Source organism: Anabrus simplex, chromosome 1 (genome assembly GCF_040414725.1).
Source record: "Anabrus simplex isolate iqAnaSimp1 chromosome 1, ASM4041472v1, whole genome shotgun sequence".
Classification (NCBI taxonomy): domain Eukaryota; kingdom Metazoa; phylum Arthropoda; class Insecta; order Orthoptera; family Tettigoniidae; genus Anabrus; species Anabrus simplex.
Genome location: NC_090265.1, coordinates 272,794,231 through 272,817,963, shown reverse-complemented (window position 1 = coordinate 272,817,963; position 23,733 = coordinate 272,794,231).

Sequence of the window (23,733 nt, the reverse complement as noted above, 5' to 3'; positions counted from 1 at the left end):
CGGGGAAACGACTTCTGTCGGGGCAACCCCAGAAGAAGACCGGCAGACCCGCAAGAGACCCAAGGTGGAGTACGCCAGGATAGCCAAAGCTGGGATCAGGATGGCCATAGTACCTGTGGGATATCCTGACCAGCAGCTATCCGAGAAACAGGTGGAAGCTGTGGAAGAGGCTATCACCAATCTGATAGACGGGCTTCCGGAGCAGGGGCCCATTAAGCCTCAGTTCCTGGATTGCTATCTGTCGAGGGGTGCGGCCGTCATCATAGCAGAGAACAACGAAACTGTAGCATGGCTTTCTAGTCTTGTTGCAGGTATACAACCGTGGGAAGGAGCCAGGCTCACAATTGTGGGCATGGACAAACTCCTTTCCTACAAGAGAGTCATGGTCTGGATACCAGGACAACCAAAGGACAATAATGTCCTTTTGGGAAGAATGGCACGCCAGAACCATGGCTTAAATCCCACCAGCTGGAGGGTCTACGACCGCAAGGAGGAGAAGAGAGGTGTCCGCCTTGTGGTCAGCATGGACTCCAGGGATGTGGAGAAAGTGGTGGGGAAGAAGATCTTCTGCGGGGTGCATGTGGCTACCTTCACCTTGGTGGAGGGCAAGCGTGACAAGCAGAGGACCAACCCCACCACGGAAAAAATCGAGACCAGCAGGGGCAAACAGCTGGAGCCCGGACAGGAACCGGGGCCAGCCAAGCCCCAGGATCCATCGCGGGAGACGGAGCTGCAAGTTCCGGAGACCGCATAAGGTAAAGTATTCTATGAAAGTAAAGAATGATAAGTTTCATACAAGCAAATATACAACATTGTATAGCGGCCTCTAGGGTACTTAATAGAAGTATCCAGAAAGGCGGGTTTTCGGTCGCCCTGATACAGGAACCCTGGCTTAGACAGGGGCATATCATGGGACTAAAATGTGCAGGTTTCACACTATTCAGTGGAATAGCAGAGGAGAAGCCTAGAGCATGTATACTAGTTAAGGATCATAACGCTTGGGCTATACCGGGTTTCATTAGTAGAGACCTGGTAGCAGTCCTAATGAGATATGAAGAGGGCGGACAGCCAAGAGACTTGGTTGTCTGTTCTGCATATTTCCCAAGAGACTCTGAATCTCCACCCCCGCCGGAGGAGTTCAAGAGACTGGTGATATACTGTAGGAAACAAGGATTAAACCTCATAGTAGGATGCGATGCCAATGCTCATCATAGCATTTGGGGAAGCAAAAATACAAACCGAAGGGGAGAGCACTTCATAGAATTTCTATGTACAACTGATCTTGAGATCATGAATATTGGTGATACCCCTACCTTCATTAATAATAGGAGCGAAGGGATCATAGATCTTACCCTGGGTTCCATGGGAATCATGCAGGAATTTAAAGACTGGAAGGTCTCTTTGGAGCCTTCCTTGTCAGATCATAGACACATTGTGTTTTATATAGAGGGCTCCATCGAGATCCCGTCTTACAGAAACCCTAGAAGAACCGATTGGATATCTTTTAGGGAGGACGTGAGGAGGGGAATGGAGGGAGGACCCTCAAACATAATTAAAAACAAAGAGGAGCTGGAGCTCAGTGTGAGTTTTCTCACACGGACACTGGTTACCTCTTATGAATTAAACTGCCCTATTGTTAAGGCAAAGAGAGTAACAGGAAGCTTCAAGTGGAATAGTTATCTTGAACACCTGAGGAGAAATACACGAAGGCTCTGGAATAAATACAGGGAACTTCAGGATCAAGAAAGCCTAGATTCTTACAAAGAATCACAAAGAAGGTACAAATCAGAAGTCAAAAAGGCTTCTAGGAAATCTTGGAGACAATTTTGTGACTCCATTGAAAGTCAACATGAAGCGGCAAGGCTTCATAAAATTTTAACCTTGGATAGAAGGGCAAGGCTGGGCTCACTGGGGACTCCTTCTGGTGGATACACATCCACAGAGGGGGAGACCCTGAGCTTACTGCTTGATGCCCACTTTCCAGGTTCGGTAATCACGAATTGTGAGGTAGAATCGAGCGGATCCTTCAGACCCGATAAAAGTGGCTGGAGGGAAGCCGCAGAGATTGTCACCCCAAGAAGGGTTAAGTGGGCATTAGAATCCTTTGCCCCTTACAAAAGCCCAGGTGTGGATGGGATCTTCCCGGCGCTTCTTCAGGAGGCGGGAGAAGTCCTTATACCATACCTGGTTAGAATTTTTAGAGCCTGTCTCACTATGGGGTACGTGTACTCCTTGTGGCGTCAGGCGAAGGTGGTCTTTATACCTAAACCCGGAAGGTCTTCATATACTAGACCTAAGGATTATAGACCCATTAGTCTAACGTCTTTTCTACTTAAGACTTTGGAAAGACTGGTGGATAGACATATCAGGGAGAAAGTATTAAGAGACTTTCCCCTGCATTCCCACCAACATGCTTATCAACCAGGGAAGTCGGTTGAGACGGCACTGCACCAGCTCGTTTCTAGGCTGGAGAGTGCCTTGGATCAACAACAACTTGCCATGGTTGTATTCCTAGATATAGAAGGGGCCTTTAACTATACATCTTTGGGCTCCATAGAACGTAGTCTAGAGAGAAGAGGAGTGAGCAGCATGCTCATAAAATGGATTATGGCCTCACTGCAGGGCCGTCAAGTTCTGTTTACCCTCAACGCTGTAATGTTGAGAGCTAATATAGACAGGGGGTGTCCACAGGGAGGAGTATTATCACCAACATTATGGTGTCTGGTAGTGGATGAACTACTTACCAGGTTAAATGTTGGAGGAATATACGCCCAAGGCTATGCAGACGACATAAGCCTGATGGCGGTAGGAAATTTCCCCAGTACGGTTTCCGAACTCGTACAGAGCTCTCTACGTAGGGTGGAAAGATGGTGCCACGAGACAGACTTGTCGGTTAATCCCGATAAGACGGAGCTTGTGGTATTTACCAAGAGGAGGAGGCTAGACGGACTGTCAGAGCCTTTCCTATTTGGGAAAAAATTAGTTAAGACAACTTCGGTTAAGTACCTAGGGGTAATCCTTGAGGCAAGACTGAGTTGGAAGAAACACATAGATCATAAGGTGGATAAGGCTCGCAAGATTATGTGGGCCTGTCGCAGGGCCGTCGGGAAGACTTGGGGCCTAAGACCTAAGGTGGTCCAGTGGCTCTATATCTCCATTGTACGGCCCACGATCACCTATGCATCTATAGTTTGGTGGCCAGGCTCAGAGAGTAAAACTGTGAGCACCAAGTTAAACAGTGTCCAAAGACTTGCGTGTCTAGGAATAACAGGGGCACTGGATACTACACCATTATGTGCAATGGAGGCCATCCTAGGTTTTCCCCCATTACATTTATATGTTAAGGTAATAGCGGGAATGAATGCCTATCGCCTTTGGTCACTCGGAGGATGGTCCTTCAAAAACCCGAATAGAGGTCATGCCTATATTCTTACAAGGCTTCACCAGACTTGCCCTATGACAGTGATGATCGGGGATCTGATGAAGCCTAGCTTTAATTTGAATTATAAATTTACAGTGGTGATACCCACAAGGGAGGAGTGGGCCGCGGACGCTGGGGCCCGTCTTAAGTCTGGGGGCTGTACGTGGTACACAGATGGCTCGCGGACGGAGACGGGCACAGGCGCCGGGGGTCTGGGGGCCTAAGACAAGGCTCTCCCTTCCTATGGGTAAATATGCTACTGTTTTCCAGGCTGAAGTATACGCAATACTAGCCTGTGCTGTAAATATATGGAATATGCCTGGACACAGAAGACATATCACTATTTGTAGTGATAGCCAGGCAGCGCTAAAAGCACTATGTGCAGTTAAAACAACATCAAAACTGGTATGGGAATGCCAAAGGATGTTAGATCAGCTGTGTGAGCTTAGCTCAGTTACCCTATTATGGGTTCCTGGGCACACAGGTATCAGTGGAAATGAAGAAGCTGACAAACTAGCGAAACAGGGCTCAATGGGTTCCTTCATAGGACGAGAGCCCTTCCTGGGAGTGTCACTCCGAAGTGTGAGACTGGCAATATCCCAATGGATAAACCAGTCTCACCTAGATATTTGGAAGAGGTTAACCATAGCAAGACAGGCACGTGAACTTATCAAAGGGCCTAGTCAAAGCTATAAAAAGGTCCTAATGAATATGAATAGGACCAAAATGAGAATGGTAGTTGGACTGTTAACAGGCCACAATACCTTACAGAGACACCTACACATCATGAAAATCACCCAGGATCCGATGTGTAGAAGATGCGGTAAGGAGGAGGAGACCTCCGCGCATGTGTTATGTCAGTGCGAGGCTTTTGCAAGCACTAGACATCGATTCCTGGGCTCACATTTTGTGAGCCTGGAGGACATCAGGAATGCCAAAATCCGGACACTGGTATCCTTTATAGGAGCACTAGGGCTGGACTAGGCAAACCCGTTCAAGGGGCACAAAGGGTCTTCATAGACCTACGTGTGGAGCTCTGCGAAAACAGGGCTCACCCATTTCTTATCTATCTATCTATCTACAGTTCTTGAGATAGACAGTTCAAACTTGCTACATTAGTTCACAGATATATGGTGAATTAAAATTGCGAACAGTTTTCTTCTGGGAAAAAAATACTATTATTCCTTTTCAAATTACTTTTGTTTTGCTAATATTTAAGGAAAAATTTATGAATGCATAAATTTAAAATAATTCTAGTGGATTATCTATCATTAGCACATTAAAACCAGAGGCAATTTAAAAAAATGCATGCACGATAAACATGTTGACAGAATATGGAGTTGAAAAAATCAAATTTGCAATACGAGGAACTTTTTCCATATCTTCTGAACCATAAAAGCTACTGAATTGAAAACTTATAAACAGTCTTCTGATATCATTTTACATCTTTGATATAAATTTCAAGAATATAGCTTTGATAGTTTAGGACGTTTGAAATTCACTCATGGGTTACCTAAAACTGTTTACGATTTTACCGAAATGATCTCGATGAATCTTTGAAACTAAAAAAATAAACATTTTTATGATTTCGTTAAAAGTGTAGATGTAGTTACTTGCCAGGAGATAGCTAAATACATATACGAAAATTACTTGATTAGTGTATTTCCAAATGTATTTGTGGCACTGATATTGTATTTGGTAATTCCAATAACCAATTGCGAAGCAGAGCGTTCTTTCTCAAAACTGGCACTAATCAAAGAAGATGACATACCAAATGAGTTGTCATTCGATGATGTTTTACAGTCATTTGCAAATCTGAAGGCAAGGAAACAGACAGTGTTAATGTAAAAGTTATTCAACTACCAATTAGGACAGTTCAGCACAGCATCGGTTATCCGAAAGAATTCGGGAATGGGAACGATCAAATAAGAGACTTTTCGGGTAGCCGATCAGTTTTGCGAAAAGGTCTGCTCCTACGCCATAAGAGCGATGCAGTGATACTGAACACTTTCAAAGTTTTCTGTTTCAAACTTCCATCCTTATTGCCAAATGCACTTACAATTTTCGAATAGGTATCACTCTTCATTTAAATGTTCGTTACTGTTTCCTTCCAGCTCCAAATTCTTGAACTAATCTTGATCCGCCAACACCATCTTTAACTAGTTTATTTTAAATGTATCGGAAAAACATAAAATGACCTGTGTTACTTCAGACGTCATTGCGAACTGTACGATCATTCATTTCATTTCAATACCTGCCACAAGTGAAGATTCATGCGCCACTCTCAGCAACGGTAGTATTGTTAATTACGTCGGAGTAAAAAAGGGTAAACTTTGGATGAAAAGAGTTACGATTGGCTGAAATGGACCTAGATTACAATTATAATATATTTTAACGATATTTCTGTATTTTTGGATGCGAAGCTACTGACGTAGGAAGGAGAAAACGTTACTTTGTCACAGCACTTGCGGATATATGCAAAACACAGATATTTGAATTTGCTGACTGGGACACTTTCTGTTAGCCGATATTTCTATTGATCGACATTCGGGTAATCGATACTTTACTGCAGGCAGGAATGAGTTTGCCAATGATATAACGAAGGACATCGTAGTATTATGACTTGTAAAAAGTAGTACAAGTCATAATACTACAATGCCCTTCGTTATCTCATAATACCACTTATGCTAGCTTTTTACATGTTGATTTTGTTTTAAATTTAAGATTTGAAATTCATGTAATACCAATAAGATAATGGGAATGAGATCGTATTAAGTTCTGTTTTGTATGTCGATTTGATAGTGATGATGAGACAAATGTAAAGTACGTTTTGGCATTATGAAATATTAACATGAAAAATAGACAGTAATTGTAGTCTATTTCAACACTTCCCTATTCATCAACTTAAGTGGAACTAGTTCTATAACGACTTCAGTATGCTAGTCTTAGGTGATGTTACGAAGAAGGGGTCCCACATTTTTAAATAGCCCAGGGCCCCTAAACACCTTAATCCGGCACTGGTCCACAGAAAGACCACGTGCTATACTCTTAAGAAAACTGTCATTATCTTGATCAGGTGACACATTGTTAATAAACTTAACCATGATAGGTTAATATTGTGTTTGGTCCGTATTGACTGGTCTGAATGTACAATATAACTATTTATAATAGTTTATTTAAATCCGCCTTGATCAATACACTCATTAAATGAAAGAAACATTATTTATTAAACCATACATGTTTCGGGAAATCTCAACCATTCCCTTCATCAGTGGTTAGATCAAAGAATAACATAATATGACACAATCTTTTGTTTTACAATTTGAAGGAGTATTGTGTCCCAATACATCATGTCAAAGAGTAAAGAGAACTTATGAAATATTATAAAAATGATCAATACATACAATTTTGGTTGAACTGAATGAGAAACACTATACAAATTTATGATCTTCAAGTTTTTCTTCTTTTCTTCTTCTTTTTGTTCCTTAAATGATTATATGCTAGCCTAAACAGTGGTTTAATAAATAATGTTTCTTTCATTTAATGAGTGTATTGATCAAGGCGGATTTAAATAAACTATTATAAATAGTTATATTGTACATACAGGTGACACATGTAATGCATTTGCTATGCGTTTGAGATGTCTAAAATTAGGAAAGAACATAATGTTTTGACTGCGAGTAGCAGCATAGCAAGAAAAAGATATGTAGTAAATTAGAAATGAAAACTGAAGAAGAAGTCAGGAATATAACTTCTTGGACACACACAGGTGTTGAAACTGACGGCTTAAAACACCTGTAGTCAATGATTCGAGTTTGGAAATTATTCATTTGAGTGAGATTCAATGAAAGCCTCAAGATCTGACAGCTGGCCTTTGATATGGTTAACCATTTTCTTATAATGCATCTGAGATTCCAGTACATTATTTGCATGGCATACACAATAATTGTTCAGAATGTTCCTGAGTTGTGACCACTTCTGTAACTTTCCCTTTATTAATGGATCATCCTTACCTAAAAACATTTTCCCCTTTCACAAACGCTGATAGCTCCAACAACACTGACATTTTTATTGCTACCTCAACTTTTCCTACCTTATTGACCGACAGAGTGTAAAATACAAATTTATTTTCACTACTTTCTGTGAACCATCTGTTTCCTAAACAGTCGACAAGGAGGGTTTTAAAATCCTTTAAGGCTACAAAATCTACAATTTTGTCTTGCTCAACAAATTTTCGAAATTACTCCTCCTCTCTTGGTTAAATAATAGAGAAGGTTTGGGAAAATCCTAGGGAGAGCACCAGACTTTAATGTAGGCCTATCTTTTTCCTTGTTTTCCTTTTACCATTGTGATCAATGTCTCAAATATAAATAAGTCTCAAATAATTTTACATCTTCAGGAGTAGAGTGCATCTGAAATTCAGCCTAGCTTTAGTTGTGGTTATCATACTCGTGCAACATAAAATAAAATAACACAATGATGCTGATCTTTTAAACAACTCAATTCTAAAAATACAAACACAGATGGCTTTAAACATTATATGGATTTTCAGTATTATACATACTTCAACATGAGAAAGCTCACCTTTCCCGTAAATTAATGACGTTCTAGAATACCAAATAACGTGTAGGTTAATGTTTTAAACTATAACACATAAAATATCTTCAGTATACCCTGAATTTAAAATAATTTCATAAAGTTAATCCATGCACAACACAAAATATAATAAATGAAATGGCGTATGGCTTTTAGTGCCGGGAGATCCCAGGACGGGTTCGGCTCGCCAGGTGCAGGTCTTTTGATTTGACTCCCGTAGGTGACATGCGCGTCGTGATGAGGATGAAATGATGATGAAGACAACACATACACCCAGCCCCGTGCAAGGGAAATTAACCAATGATTGTTAAAATTCCCGACCCTGCCGGGAATCGAACCCAGGACCCCTGTAGCCAAAGGCCAGCACGCTAACCATTTAGCCATGGAGCTGGACACAAAATATAATGATACACCACGTTAGACTTGTTTACAACTTACGAACACAGAAGTCATATGCTTGACTCCAAGCGACGTTTTTGGATATCCAATGTCACGGTCTTAGTGTAGTCCGGCCATGCACTGTATCCTGTGTTTGAATAATGCTATTTTACAAGTTTTTCTCCATGGATGTTAGTTCTGCGCTTATGTCACACAGCCGTGATACAAGAAGACACAGTAGTAAGCCACTTGTTAACTAGTCATATTGGCGCGTGTTTTTCTTGGCTTGTTTCTGAATGTATTATGAAAGTTTGCAGTGTTTTTGTTGGGCAAAATATAAACATTACGTTATCATTTCCTCCACAAAATGGATGTTACTAAGGGAATACGTGTATAAACAGTTTCTAGTTGGAAAAGCCGTAAGAAATTAGCAAATCCTATTGACTAGAAGAGGAACAAAGCAAAACGCATGAGGTTAAATCGTCAACTGAAGTATTTTGCGCTACTTCACTGCATGGAAATAACGAGAACTTCATTTAGCAGCATTATCCGTAAACCGCATACGGTATTACACTATGACAGGTCAGACTTTAAGTTAAAGTCAAAAGTGGTTGCTTTATATGGCCACAAACAGGAACGATTTCCTCGAACAGACTAAAAATAAAGCATTTAATAATCATGTGTTTCGGAAAATGCTGCACATGAATATCCGAATTAATTATCTAGGTTTTCTTCTAATTGGAACTGCTATTTTCTAGATATTCGTCAAGTGGGTTTCCGGTTCGATCTCACTGCAAGCATGGGGCCTCATCAGCATAATAAATATTATCAATTCAGGATATAAGGAGAGCACACCAAGCCTTTTATAAAGTCCCAGGCAAAATTCAACAGGATAAGTTTATACTTTTACACACAGCAGTCGAATAGCCGAGGTGGTGGCGGGTAGAAACAACGGACTTCAAGAAAAATATAAGTACTTCCATTAGGTACTACTTACAACATCTGAAAGTAGGCAACAAAAGTGGACAATTGCTTGTGTGCCCGAATATATTCATTAGTGTTCTCGGTGTGTCAACAGCAAGAGTACAGAGAGTTTGTAAACGGTACTTAGAGACAGGAGATGCTCCAGCTGAAAAAGTGATGGAGACCTAAAGACAAATAGTTATCAGGGAAAAAGGGGTGCTGTTAAATAGTTTATTGAGAGGCTGAAACCAGTTCAGTCACACTAATGCTATGGAGAAAACATTACTAGATTGTTTATGTCCAGCGAATTATCGTTTCCAAATCCCTGGAAAATGTTTAATGAAGATCCAGAGAAAACTGTGGATAAAGTTACGTACGAGTTTTTCAGGTCTATCTCTGTACCTGAATATAATATCAGTTTCTCTTCCCAGCAACTGACTGCTGCTCAGTGTGCATCAGTTTAGAGCAACAAATAAAGCAAATGCAACCAGGTGGAGATGAGGTTAAGAAACAAGAACTGACAACACAACTTGCTTCACACAAAGCTAAGGCAAAAGCTTTTTATGATGTACTGAAAGTTGTGGACAATGGTGAAACAACCTTCACATTTGATTGCCAGAAAAACCGTACATTGCCTAAGTTAAAAGATCAAAGGGCTTATTATACACGCCAAATGTATGTGTAAAATTTTACGATCTGTCAAGGCCCACCAGGTGCGCGGCAAAACCAGGGAAATACGTTTATTTACACGTGGAAAGAAACTGATTTTGCAAAGTGATCTAATGAAATTGTGTCCTATGTGCATCACAGGTTAACATCAACAGATCTGAATGGCATCCATACCATCCACCTAATGTCGAACCTCTGTGGAGGGCAAAACAAGAACCAGACAATGCTGGGTATGCTGTGCTTTTGACTAACACAAGAAGCTCATGTCAATGTTAAACGGTCGAAGATCTTCTATCCAATGGTTGGACATTCTTTTCTACCACCCGATATAATTTTTAGTCGAATAGAAAAAGTTCTCAGGACGAAAGTTACTGTCATATTACCGAGTGTATACCATGAAGTATTCAAGGATCACGGAATACTTTTCCAGCTGGGAGAAGATATCGTCAATCGGTGTTGGAAAGATGCAGTTGCTGATGTCATCAAGCCCTGTGGTCAGTAGCACTTCAAATTTGCTCCTCTAAAACGGGTTGTGATCACCAAGAGTAAACACGGAAACTTACTAGTAAGAGGTGAAGTGGCCTGCAGATTGGACGCTGGTTAAGGAAGAGGGATATGCAGACGAGGCAAAGCCTACTCGTCTATGAAGCCGAATGTTATCCAGATTGGAAAAGCCTTAAAGGAACAACGTTAGGGACATTGATTTTATGCTTAGAAAGCATTTCGTGGGGACTTGAAAAAACAACGAAGATCTTGCTTCTTATAAGAATCTGAGTGATTCTCAAACAGTTGTGAAGAATGCAGAGGAGGACTTATTCATCCGAAAGACAATGAGTTGCCTGTGTAATTTCGATGGAACAGGACAGGACTTGCAATGTTACCGCCTTTTTACATCTTGGAGACTTTCATTTGATGTCATATACTTTTATCACACTTACTTGTAGTCCAGTCTTGCTGGAGCAAGCGAGGAGCGAGGTTGCGTTATGCAGTGCGTGACGTGAGCATGGTTGGTATTGAGTTGTACCGGGCCGCGATTGGGAGGTGGCAGTTGAAGCAGAGGCAGGAGGCCAAGAATGGACTGGTAATAAGAAAAGAGGAGGTTGGGTAAAGCGGTGTTGGTAGCAGCAGTGTTATCTGTGCTTCTGGTTATTGAGGGGGAGGGGTGGAATTAAACCCATGCCTAAACACCAGTGGCAAATTCAGCGTGGAAAAATTGGCAGCACTTAAGGTGTTAGTGAGGGAAGTGATACAAGAAAATTGTCAATGGGATAACGTGCAAGAAATAAAGGACATGATGGAAGAGCAGCGAAAGGAGATAGGGAACATGAAGAAACGGTTAGAAACGAGAACTGAGGAATCGAACAATAGAGCGTGCAACAATGAGAAAGAAATAGAGTTATTAACAGTGAAAATGAAACATCTAGAAGAGGAGGTCATGATGATGATGAAGGAAGCAGAGAGGTAAGGCAGGAGAGAATGAAGAAATCCATATTTATATATCGTGTGGAAGAAGGTGAGAAGGAAGGCAAGATTGATATAATCTATAAGGTGGTAGAGGTCATGCGGGATAGGATGAAGATAAATTTCTGTGAAGCTGACGTTGACGATGTGTAGAGAGTGGGCAAAGCTAAAGGACGTAGACCAATTAGGGTACAGTTTTTCTCTACCCTAATGGCAGAAATTGTGTTAAGGAATGGCAACAATTTACAGGGCGGTGAATATATGAAGATTTTGAACAGGTATCTTTGGAGAGCGAGACAGCAAGGGCTAAAAGCCCGCATAAGAGGTCAGAGACCAGTGGTGACGAATGGAAGATGGGTTAGAGAGCATTCAGTGTCGAAGCTGAAGGAGATGGACGAACATGTCAGTACCGAGGGGGGAGTGATGGCAGTGCAAGAAGGAAGGAAGGAAGGAAGGAAGGAAGGAAGGAAGGAAGGAAGGAAGGAAGGAAGGAAGGAAGGAAGGAAGGAAGCAGAAACAACTAGGGGTGAAGTGGAGGAAGGCGTGGAGATCAACCAGGTGGAAGTGGACAATGCAGTGTGGATATAGAAGAACAGAGGAGCGAAGGGGTGAGTGAGGGTGAGCTGCGAGAACCGGTGTGAGTGGAGTGCAGTGGCTTAGAGAGCAAGAAAGGACATGAGAAGAGTGATCGACAGAAAGGTAAAGCTGTTATGAACAGAGGAAGAACTAGGAGCCTAAAAGTTGTGGGGTACAGTGTGCAAGGGGATGGAGGATACGGAGGGCATGGAACGGCAAAGGATGTTAAAAGAGGAGAAATGGAAACAGGGATTGAGGGGACGAGATATACATGAATGGAGGAAATTTAGGAGTGAGGAAAAGTTAACATTATAATGGACAATAGAATGTGTGAATATTGAGGGGCTAATAAGCAAACTAGGAAATAAAACGATTTGGGAGGTAGTAGAAAGTTTTGACGTTGTGGCACTTTCGGAGACGTGGCTGGAAACAGGGAAAGAGATGTCATGGAAGGGGTTTGTGATTAAATATAAATATAGAAGAAAGGAGAGGAATAAGTGACGCGCCCCAGGGGGGACTGTAGTACTAATTAAGGAAGATTTTAGTGAACTAATAAAGAATATCGAGACAGATATGCAAAAAGCTATCTGGATGAGATTTAATATGAGATGGGTAGAGGGAAGGGTGAAGAAAATTGATATAGCATTCGTATATTGCCATCCTAGTAGTTCCGTGTACACAAATAAGCATCTTTTTGAAAGAGCTATTGGTGGATATTAGTATGATAAGACAGAAGTTTGCAGAAGAAGAGAACATGTTTCTATTGGAATATTGGAACGCGAGAATAGGGGAACATAGTATGGAAGAAGGGAGGTGTATGTTGATAAGTAGAAGTGAGGATAAAATTATAAACAACTATGGGGAGAAGCTCCTAGAGTTGTGCGCAGTAGGGAATTTATATATTCTGAATTGATGGAAGGAGCGTGACAGTACGGGAAAATTGACCTATGTTTCAGAGCAGGGAAGCAGTGTGGGTTCTGTTAAAAAGGGGGAGGAGAAGCAAATAAGAAAGTTAAGATGAAGGATGAACTGGGGAGTGGGTATAATAAGTACAAATTGACAGAGAAAGTGGAACGGGATTGGGATATGGTAGCGAAAGAAGAATTACACTTACTGAAATATGGATGGAAAGAGCGTTAGAGGAGAATAATATTGATAAAGCCTAGAAATTGCTGCTACGTCCAATAAAGATTATAGCTCAGTCGGAAAACTGTAGAAGGAGAAAAAAGAAAGAGGGAGAAGTATGGTTTAATAAAAAGTGTGAAGGAATGCGAAAGAGGGTGTTGGGAGCGTTAGGAGAATATAGGAAAACGGTGGAAATGCAGAAAGAGAGGTATTCTGTAAATTAAGGAAAGACTAGAAAAATAAAATTTGTGAGGTAAAAAAAGGTGTGTTTAGAGGAACAAATTGAAGCCATAAATAAAGAACGTAAGTTGATCAGCATTGAAAAAGTTCGGGGAAGGATAAAAAGAATAATTAAGGGTGGGTGGAGTCTAGAGGAAACGAGTTTTGAGGATGTACAGTGGGTGAGCTACTTTAGTGAATTACTCGGGGGAAGGGGGAGGTATGTTTTTTTTTTGCTACGGGCTTTACGTCGCACCGACACAGATAGGTCTTATGGCGACGATGGGATAGGAAAGGCCAAGGAGTTGGAAGGAAGCGGCCGTGGCCTTAATTAAGGTACAGCCCCAGCATTTGCCTGGTGTGAAAATGGGAAACCACGGAAAACCATCTTCAGAGCTGCCGATAGTGGGATTCGAACCTACTATCTCCCGGATGCAAGCTCACAGCCGCGCGCCTCTACGCGCACGGCCAACTCGCCCGGTGGGGAGGTATGTTTGAGTGAGACGGGAGAAGAAGCAATTTGGAGGAATTGAAGAGTGGCAATTTACGAACTAGATAAGGAAATTGCAAGAGAAGAGACTTTGGGAGTGATAAGAAAAAATCAGGGGCAGATCGGCGGGGGATTGCGATGGTATCAATGATAAGTTTTGGAAATAAATTAGCAAAAATGGGTCAATAATAGAGGGCATAGTAAAACTATTCAATACGATTTTTGATGAGGGGAAGTACCCTATGGAGTGGGAAACAGGATTTGTATATCCAATATATAAGGGAAAAGGTAGCAAAACCAGTATGAATAATTATAGGGGAATATGTCTGTTAGAATCCTTAAGTAAAATTTATACAGGGGTATTAGCGAACCGAATGAAACGAAGTATTGTCAGATTGCCGAGGGGGGTTTAGAAAAAATAAAAGAACAGTGGACATTATAATGATAGTGAAGACGGTGTTGGAGAAGTATATGAGCAGGTCAAGCGGTAAGGTGTAAGTAGTGGCAGTCGACTTTTTGAAAAGGCGTTTGATAAGGTGAATAGAGGGGCTTTATTAGAGAAATTGGGTAGGTTGGGGGTTTCGGAAAAGATGATACGGGCAGTGGAGGCGATATATAAGGTGGTCAGGTGCTGTGTAAAATTGGGAGATGATAGTTTGAACAGACCCTCAGTCTAAGGTGGGTTTAAAGCAAGGGTGAAAATTATCGCCGTTATTGTTTATTTTATTTATTAACGATATCTTGGAGGGACACGGGGGAAACAACTGGACCATGCCGGTGATTAATGGGTTGGAGATACAGGGATTGATTTTTGCTGATGATGTGATATTGATGATTCTAACTTCAGGTGTGATGCAGAGGAGCTTAAATGCAGTGTCGGATTTCGCAAAGAAATGGGACTTGAAAATTAACGGAAACAAAAATCTAAAGTGCTAGTTGTTCAGGTACACATAGGAAGGAAGGAGGATGGGAAATGGATCCTAAAGAGAGAAAATTTGGAACAAATAAGTAAGTTGGAATATTTAGGGATCAAATTAGAAGAGCGAGAAGCAAGGGTGTGGCCGCCATAGTCTCAGTCAAAAACTTGCTGACTAAATTTCCGGATATCGGTTATAACACCTTGAGGTTAGTTTTAAGATCGGTGGTTTTTGATAGAATAATGTATGGGACAGAAGTTTTGGGGTTGGATGGGAAAATAGTGGAATTAAGACGAATTATTAGTAATTTCGGTAAATCGGTGATGCGGCTCCCGCAGTGCACAGCGAATCCAGGGGTTGAATTAATATGTGGGGCAGATTTGGAATTTGAGTGTGTGAAGAGAATAGTTAAATACTGGATGATGCTGAAAAGACAAGAAGGCGGGAGTGTGTTACAAGCCGCATACGAACAACAACTGAGGAGCATGTAAAAGGGACGCTGGCTAGAACATATTAAACGATATTTGGAGATGATAGGCTTGGGGTACACGTAGGGGGTTGTGTGGGCGAAGACAGAAGCCAGAGGGCTGAAGGTGCTTTCGAGGAGAATTAGAGATATGCATAGGCAGAAATTATTGGAAGAAATTAGGCTAAGAAATTCCATTAGTGTTTTAATAAAGTAGAGGAAATAACGAGGATAAATATTAGACGTGTTGATAGGTTAAACAGGGGTGGGTTGGTATGGTGGTTGATGGGTATACACAAGAATAAGGGTTGATTAAAAGGTAGGGATAAGACAGTGTGTGTTCTATGTGGGGCAGTGAATGACGATTTTCGCTTAATAGGTAATTGTAAAGAAACAAGTAAGATAAGAAATAGTTTATTGAGTGCCAAATATCGGAAACTATTAGGAAAAGGGGATGAGCAGATTATTATAAGGTGGATTATCAAGCAATGGGAAGACGGAGGAGAGTTGAACAGGTACCGTACCTATGTGCGATAAAAATCCGGCGAGAGAATGATGAAAGACGAAGAGTCATAGGATGAATATGCGTATGTGTAAAGGATGTAAAGTGAGATTTGTGTATAAGGAGGCGGAATTGGTGTGTGGAGTTGGAGCCTTTATGGTAAGAATTAAGGTGGTTATGAGTTCGGAGATGCGTTGTGGTGTGTGTTTGTATGACGAAATGATTGGTGATAAGTGGTTTGGAGGTATGTGTCGTAAATTCAAAGATGATGAATTATAGCTTAGAGGAGATATTGGGGTATGTGTTTGGAATGGTAATGTGTGTGTATTGGAGGCTTGTTTAATAGTTTGATGATATCCAGTGGATGGAGTTTGTATGGTAAATTTAATGGTAAGTGGAGTACTGGAGTTGTGTACATAGTTGAGAAGGTAGATTTTTAGCCTGGTGTTTAAGTATGACCAAGTTATATCGAAGAGTATTGAGTTGGTGAGTTAGAGGAGTATGTGAATTATGTGGTATTTTCAACTATAGAGGCCTTATTGATCGTGATATGACAGGGTAATATGTAATTTTTGACAGTCTGTGTACTAGAATTCAAGGAGTAATGAGTCAGTGAACAAGGAATGCGAAGCAAGTAGCTGAGTAAACAAGGACACGTGGTGAGTATGTTGAAACGCGAAGTCGGCGGTCCTTGCTGCAACATTCTGTTGTAACTCATATGTGTAGAATGTAAGGCCATAGAAGGGCTAGATTAGTTTTATTTAAGGTATCCAATTAGTATATAGATTTTTATTTTATTTATATTATTATTGCTATTGCATTGTGAACATGTATTTGGGCTGAACGCCCGTTATATTCAATAATAAATACTAATACTAATACTAATACTATTACTACTACTAATACCTACTATACTTACTTGTAGTTAATAAATGATTTCCTTTTCATTTGAACCAGCATTAAGTCCTATTCTATACAATGACCTTATGATGATATCTCTACAGAAGAAGACCTATCTAGATCCTTGAAAACAGGAGCAAAACTCGGTGAATCCAAACCATTTTTGGCAAAACTAAAGAAATAAAACGCCAAAATTTTAAAGATTGTCTGAAAAGTAGTCCGTAAGTGAATATAAATCCACAACAAAAAGGTACTTTGAATATCTGCCAGCCAAAGGAAGTAAGAAGTTTTTCGTGTTTCCTGAAAAATGTTCTGCTGCACTCAGAGTTTGCTACTGGACGCCTCATTTAATGATGATGATGATGATGATGATGATGATGATGATGATGATGATGCTTGTTGTTTAAAGGGGCCTAACATCTAAGGTCATATTTAAAAATATACCTAAAGTCCCAGGCAACTTATTTTGGAGCTTTTGTCTTAACTCATTGAATGCGAGTCTAAATTTTAATGAACATGCTGTCCGACTCGTTGGCTGAATGGTCAGCGTACTGGCCGTCGGTTCAGAGGGTCCCGGGTTCGATTCTCGGTCGGGTCGGGAAATTTAACCTTCATTGGTTAATTCCAATGACCCGGGGGCTGGGTGTTTATGCTGTCCCCAACATTCCTGCAACTCACATACCACACATAACACAATCCTCCACCACAATAACACGCAGTTACCTACACATGGCCGATGCCGCCCACCCTCATCGGAGGGTCTGCCTTACAAGGGCTGCACTCGGCTAGTAATAACCACACGAATTACTTTATATTGTTCAGAAGTGTGGAGTGTACAGACCGGGAAAGGCTAGTGCTGACGCTGTTTCAGAGTTATTTGTTAAGATAATCAGCGACATGGAAATGAATGTGATTGTAGAGGCAGATTTGAATTTACCAAATGTCCATTGGGAAGGCAATGCGAACGACAGGAAGCATGACCAACAAATAGCAAACAAGTTAATATGGGAAGGACAGTGATTTAGAAAGTGATGGAACCAACTAGAGGGAACAATATCCTGGACGTGATGCTGGTAAAACCAGATGAGCTCTATAGAGAAACCGAAGTAATAGATGGCATTAGTGATCATGAACCGGTTTTGTCGTAGTTAAAAATAAATATGATAGAAAGGGAGGTCGTAAAGGTAGTACTATTAGGCAGTACCATACGGCTGATAAAGCAGGCATGAGGGAGTTTTTAAAAAGTAACAATGATCGGTGGAAAACGGTAAATAAAAATTCAAACAGACTCTGGGGTGGGTTTAAAGCAATTGTTGAGAAATGTGAAAACAGGTTTGTACCTTTGAAGGTGGTAATGAATGATGAAAACCCACTGTATTATAATAGAGAAGTAAAGAGACTAAGAAGGAGGTGCAGATTTGAAAGAACTAGCGTACGAAATTGCTATGAAGTAAGGAGAAATTGAAGGAACTTACTTTGGAAACTGAATCCAGCAAAGAAGTCAGCTAAAGATGACAAACATAATTGGCAGTCATACACAATTTAGTGAAAAATGGAAGGGTACTTTAAGGCAGAAACAGGTTCCAAGAAGGAAATTCCAGGAATCATTAATGAACAAGGGGAGTGTGCATGCGAGGGTCTTCAAAAGGCAGATGTATTCAGTCAGCAGTATGTAAAGACTGTTGGTTACAAGGATAATGCCCAGGTAGAGCAGGTGACTAATGCTAAAGAAGTAATTAAATTTACATATGATAACAATGATATTGACAATACGATACAAAAGTTGAAAACTAGAAAAGCGGCTGGAATTGGCACGATTTCTGGGGATATACGAAAGACAATGGCTTGGGATAGCGTATCACATCTGAAGTACTTATTTGATTATTGTTTGCATGAATTAGCTATACTAAATGAATGGAGAGTTGCTGCAGAAGTCCCTGTGTATGAAGAAATGGTTGGTAGATATAAAGGTGAAAATTACAGGCCAACAAGTTTGATATGTATTGCATGTAAGCTTTGGGAAGGCATTCTATCTAATTATGTTAAATACGTTTGCGATATTAATAATTGGTTCGATAGTACTCAGTTCGATTTATTCCACTGAAGCTCAACTTGTAGGATTCCAACATGATATATCAGATATCTAGGATTCAGGAGGTCAAATGGACTGTATCGCGATTGATAGATCATGGGAGACTACTGGTAAAATGAGTGAAATATTCGCTAGTTGCTTTACTTCGCGCCGACACAGATAGGTCTTATGGCGACAATAGGAAAGGAAAGACCTAGGAGTTGGAAGTAAGTGGGCGTGACCTTAATTAAGGTACAGCCCCAGAATTTGCCTGGTGTGAATATGGGAAACCTCGGGAAACCACCTTCAGGGCTGCCGACAGTGGAGTTCGAACCCACTAACTCCCGTATGCAAGCTCACAGCCACGTGCCTTGAACCGCACGGCCAACTCGCCCGGTATGAGTGAACATGGACTAGACAAGAGAGTGACTGAAAGGGTGGCTATATTTCTAGAAAGTAGATCTCCGAAAATTAGAGTAGGCGAAGCTTTATCTGACCCTGTAATAATTAAGAGGGGTATTCCTCAATGCAGTATTATTGGACCTTTATGTTTTCTTATATATATCTATGATATGAGTAAAGAAGTGGAATCAGATGTATGGCTTTTTGCAGATGATGTTATTCTGTATAGAGTAACAAATAAGTTACAGGATTGTGAGCAACTGCAAAATGACCTCGATAATGTTTTAGGAAGGACAGCAGGGAATAGTGTGATGGTAAACTGGGTTAAAAGTCAGGTTGTGAGTTTTACTAATGGGAAAAGTCCTCTCAATTTGAATTACTGCGTTGATGGGGTGAAAGTTTCTTATGGGGATCAATGTAAGTACCTAGTTGTTAATATAAGGAACGACCTTCATTGGGGTAATCACATAAATGGGATTGTAAATTAAGGTTACAGATCTCTTGTAACTTGAAAATAGGTGCAATGGGTATGGTATGAAAATTTCCCTTTCGAAGTCTAAACTGATGTCAGTAGGTAAGAAATTAAACAGAATTGAAAGTAGGATTGGTGATACAAATCTACAACAGGTCGATAATTGTATTTTAAGTATTTAGGTTGTGCCAGGAATGACTACCAGAGGGGCCCGGCTATCAAAGGAGATGACACCCCAGGCCATCACCCCTTGTTGTGGGGATGTGTGGTGTGCGATAGTCAAGGCAGGGTCCCCACGCTGGCCTGGATGTCTCCAAACACGTCTGCGGTAATCGTCAGGGCACCGTTGGAAACGGTTCTCTTCACTAAAGACTGTACGTCCCCAGACAGCGCAGTTCCACGTTGCTCGAGCGCGGTACCACTGTAATCTGGCTTGACGATGAACAGGCGTGAGTGGTAAGCGGCGTAACAAGCGGAGCGAGTGCAAATTCCTCTCACTCAGGCGTCTGTTGATGGTCATGGTAGACATATCTGTGCGGGTCACACGCTGGTCGTTGATAACGACGACTCCGGTGCTGTGACAGCTGTTCTCACAATCGCTCTGTCTGCCCGTGCTGATATAGCCCTCGGTCGACCACTGCCGTCCTGACGCTGATGCCTGCGGTTGCTAACCCACGCTTGCCAGCACCGTCTGATGTCGCATCACTTCGACCCAAATGTCCAGCGACAGCTCGATTCGACCAACCAGCTTCTTTCAATACGATCGCACGACCTCTTTCAAACTTTGACAACTGCTCGTAATGAGCACGAATACTTCGGTGTGGCATTCGTACAACCGACGTTAAGATAGCGCAGTCGAATTCAACAGCTACTTGGAGCATACGATTCAGGACCGCGCCTTGTATACACCAGATGCATTAGCAGTTCAGATGTGCGGGAGCTCCCGCTGTTCATTCATTGGCAACGATATTTTAATCATTTGCATGTTCGGTCCGAATGTCTTTGCATACGTAATTTCCTTACAACCTTATTGTAAATGTCATTGTTATCATAGGTAAATTTTAATACTTGTTTAGCATTAGTCACCTCCTCTATCTGTACATAATCCTTGTAACCAACAATCTATACATACTGCTGACAGAATACTTCTCCCTTTTAATTATCCTCACATGCACACTCCCCTTGCTAATTAATGATTCCTGGAATGTTTATCTTGCAACCTGTTTCTACCTTAAAGTACCCATACATACCCTTCCATTTTTCACTAAAATTTGTACGACCTCCAATTATGCTTACTAGATTCAATTTCCTAGTAAGTTACTTCAATTTGTCCTTACATCCACAGCCATTTCTAACTATATTTCTTTCCAATCTGCACCTCCTTCTCCTTCTTATCTCTATAACAATAAGGCAGGCCTTTACAATTCCTTACCACCTTTAAAGGTACAAACCTGTTTTCACATTACTCAACAATTGCTTTAAACCCATCCCAGACTTTGTTTACATTTTTATTTACCGTTTTCTACCGACCATAGTTACTTTTTTAAACTCCCTCGTGTCTGCTTTATCATCCATATGGTACTGCCAAATAGTTCTAATTTTTAAGACCTTCCTTTCTATCAATTTTACTTTTAACTACAAAAAACAGCATCGTGATCACTAATACCATTTATTACTTCGGTTTCTCTGGACAGCTCATCTAGATTTGCCAGCAACACGTCTCTCTAGTTAGTTATATCACTTTCCAAATCAGCTAACCTCCCAATATTAACTTATTTGACACTTGTTGGTCATGCTTCCAGTCGTTCGCAATACCTTCCAAGTTGACATTTGGTAAATTCAGATCTCCCGCTACGATCACATTCCTTTCCACGTAGTGTTCCACATAGCTGATTATCTTATCAAATAATTCTGAATCAGCGTCAGCGCTACTATTTCCTGGTCTGTACATTCCCAAGACATCAAGTTGCCTATTATCATTAGAAATGAGACTAATACCTAGAATTTCATGTTTGTCTTTAACTTTTTCGTAGCTTACAAATTCTTCTTTCACCAGAATGAATACTCACCCTCCCACCATTCCTATCCTATCTCTACGACACACACTCAAGTTCCATGAGAAAATTTCTGCATCCATTATATCATTTCTCAGACATGATTCAACTCCTATTACAATATCTGGTAAGTATATATCTATTGAATTACTTAGTTCTTCTCCTTTCTTTATAATAATAATTCTACAGTTCAAAACTAACATTTTTATGTCATCCCTACTTGATTTCCAGATCCCTGTACCCTTATCACCGCTCCGTAGACCATCACGTTTCCCTGAATATACCATCTTCGTTTATTCTCGAGTAAAACTTAATAATCAAATTTCTATATCCCAATAATATTGCAATTCAAGCCCCCAGCGTAGTTTTGACAGAAATTATTGTAGACAAACTCTTATTTTTCAGAATTTAAGGACACTTATATTCTCCGTCCCGCGCATTAGGAAAAATAATAGTAATTTACCAGCTGTAAACTATGCCGGGAATACAGTAGGCCCTAATAAGCTGATTTTATTTACACAACTACCGCGTGCATGCATTCGTCGGAATGCAGAAACAATCGTCAACAATCCAAAGATTGTTGAGTACCGTAATTATCCAGTGAAATACAGTGTATTCTCTTTAACTTATATTAACACTGCAGTAGTCGCGCCTCATCGCGTTACGTGAACGGTCGGGTGTTCTACTATTGTAGAACACAGGTTAATTTTTTACACTTGTTAAAATAACTGTATCAATTATTTTGGACTTGATGTGTAAAATATACGATATAAAACTCATGTTATGAAGTAAAACTTTTTATTTTTATAAACACATATAAGTAGAAAAAATACACGATAAGTGTTTTTGTAAGCGTCATATCAGCATTATTTTTCTTAATACAACTGAAAAAGTGTCCAAAGATATCCAATTTAAAAAATGAAACACCATTTTTAATGCCACTTTGAGGAACAATGATTTGCTACAGAAAGTGTCTGTTCGTAGCAATCATCACACATGACTTTCTGGTGATCCGGGCACACCCATCTCTGGCATGTTTCACAAGTCTTCCGCGTTGATTTATTATGACGCCTGCCGCAGAGGAAACATTTTCCTACTGTACCAGCTTGCACTCTTGGCGCTGGAGCTTATTCAGGGATACGAAGCAAAAAATTTCCTCTTCATCGAATCTCTTTTGGCAAGGTTTCCATGGCGACACAGCATCTTATTGCCGGTTCCAGCAGTTCAAATGCCAAATCCTTCAGAAATTGCATGCAACTGATATTTGCATCATTCTTGTTAGCTTTGTAAATGTTGATAGCGTTCACACCCGTAACATTTATAACATGAAAAAAGATTGTTAGCGGCCACCTGCGGGAATTCCTGGAGGCGACTCATTTTATCTGAAATGTCCACTCCATGCTTGGTCTGGTTGTATGTTGTGAAGATGCAAGGCCTCTTCTTATCTCTAGTGTCACCATCAATTGCCTTGTTGTAGTACATGGTTGATATAGCACACACTGCCTTGTTTTTCTGTGGAACATAGGATACAAGCGCACACTTGTCTTGAAATCCAAAAAGGCTGGTTTGATGATGCTTGTTGTTTTGAGGGGCCTAACATCAAAGGTCATCGGCCCCCAAAAGGCTGGTTTTAGGTTCCCTGTCTTTGTTCGACAGAAAACATTCATGAATCTTCGGGTTATTTTTTCAAATTCCCCACGTAAGTCAGAGATTTTTGCAGAATGATTCTAGCTAAAGGGATCGATGAAAAGAAATTATCCGCTGTTATATTTCTGTGTGACCTAACTATCGGTTCTACCAGACGACACACGAGATCATTTACCTTGTTGCTCTTGCTCTTGGCTGTTGCCCTACATAAATTTCTAGATTAGTGGTATAATAATTGGATGAAGACACTAGGGCATAAACCTTAATTCCAAACTTGGCGGGTTTCTTTGGCATATATTGCCGAAATGGGTATTTTCCACGAAAAGCCACAAGCTGTTCGTCTACGGTAAGATAATCAGACGGTTTGAACACATTAGCAGAGTTTGAGATGAATTTGTCGAAAA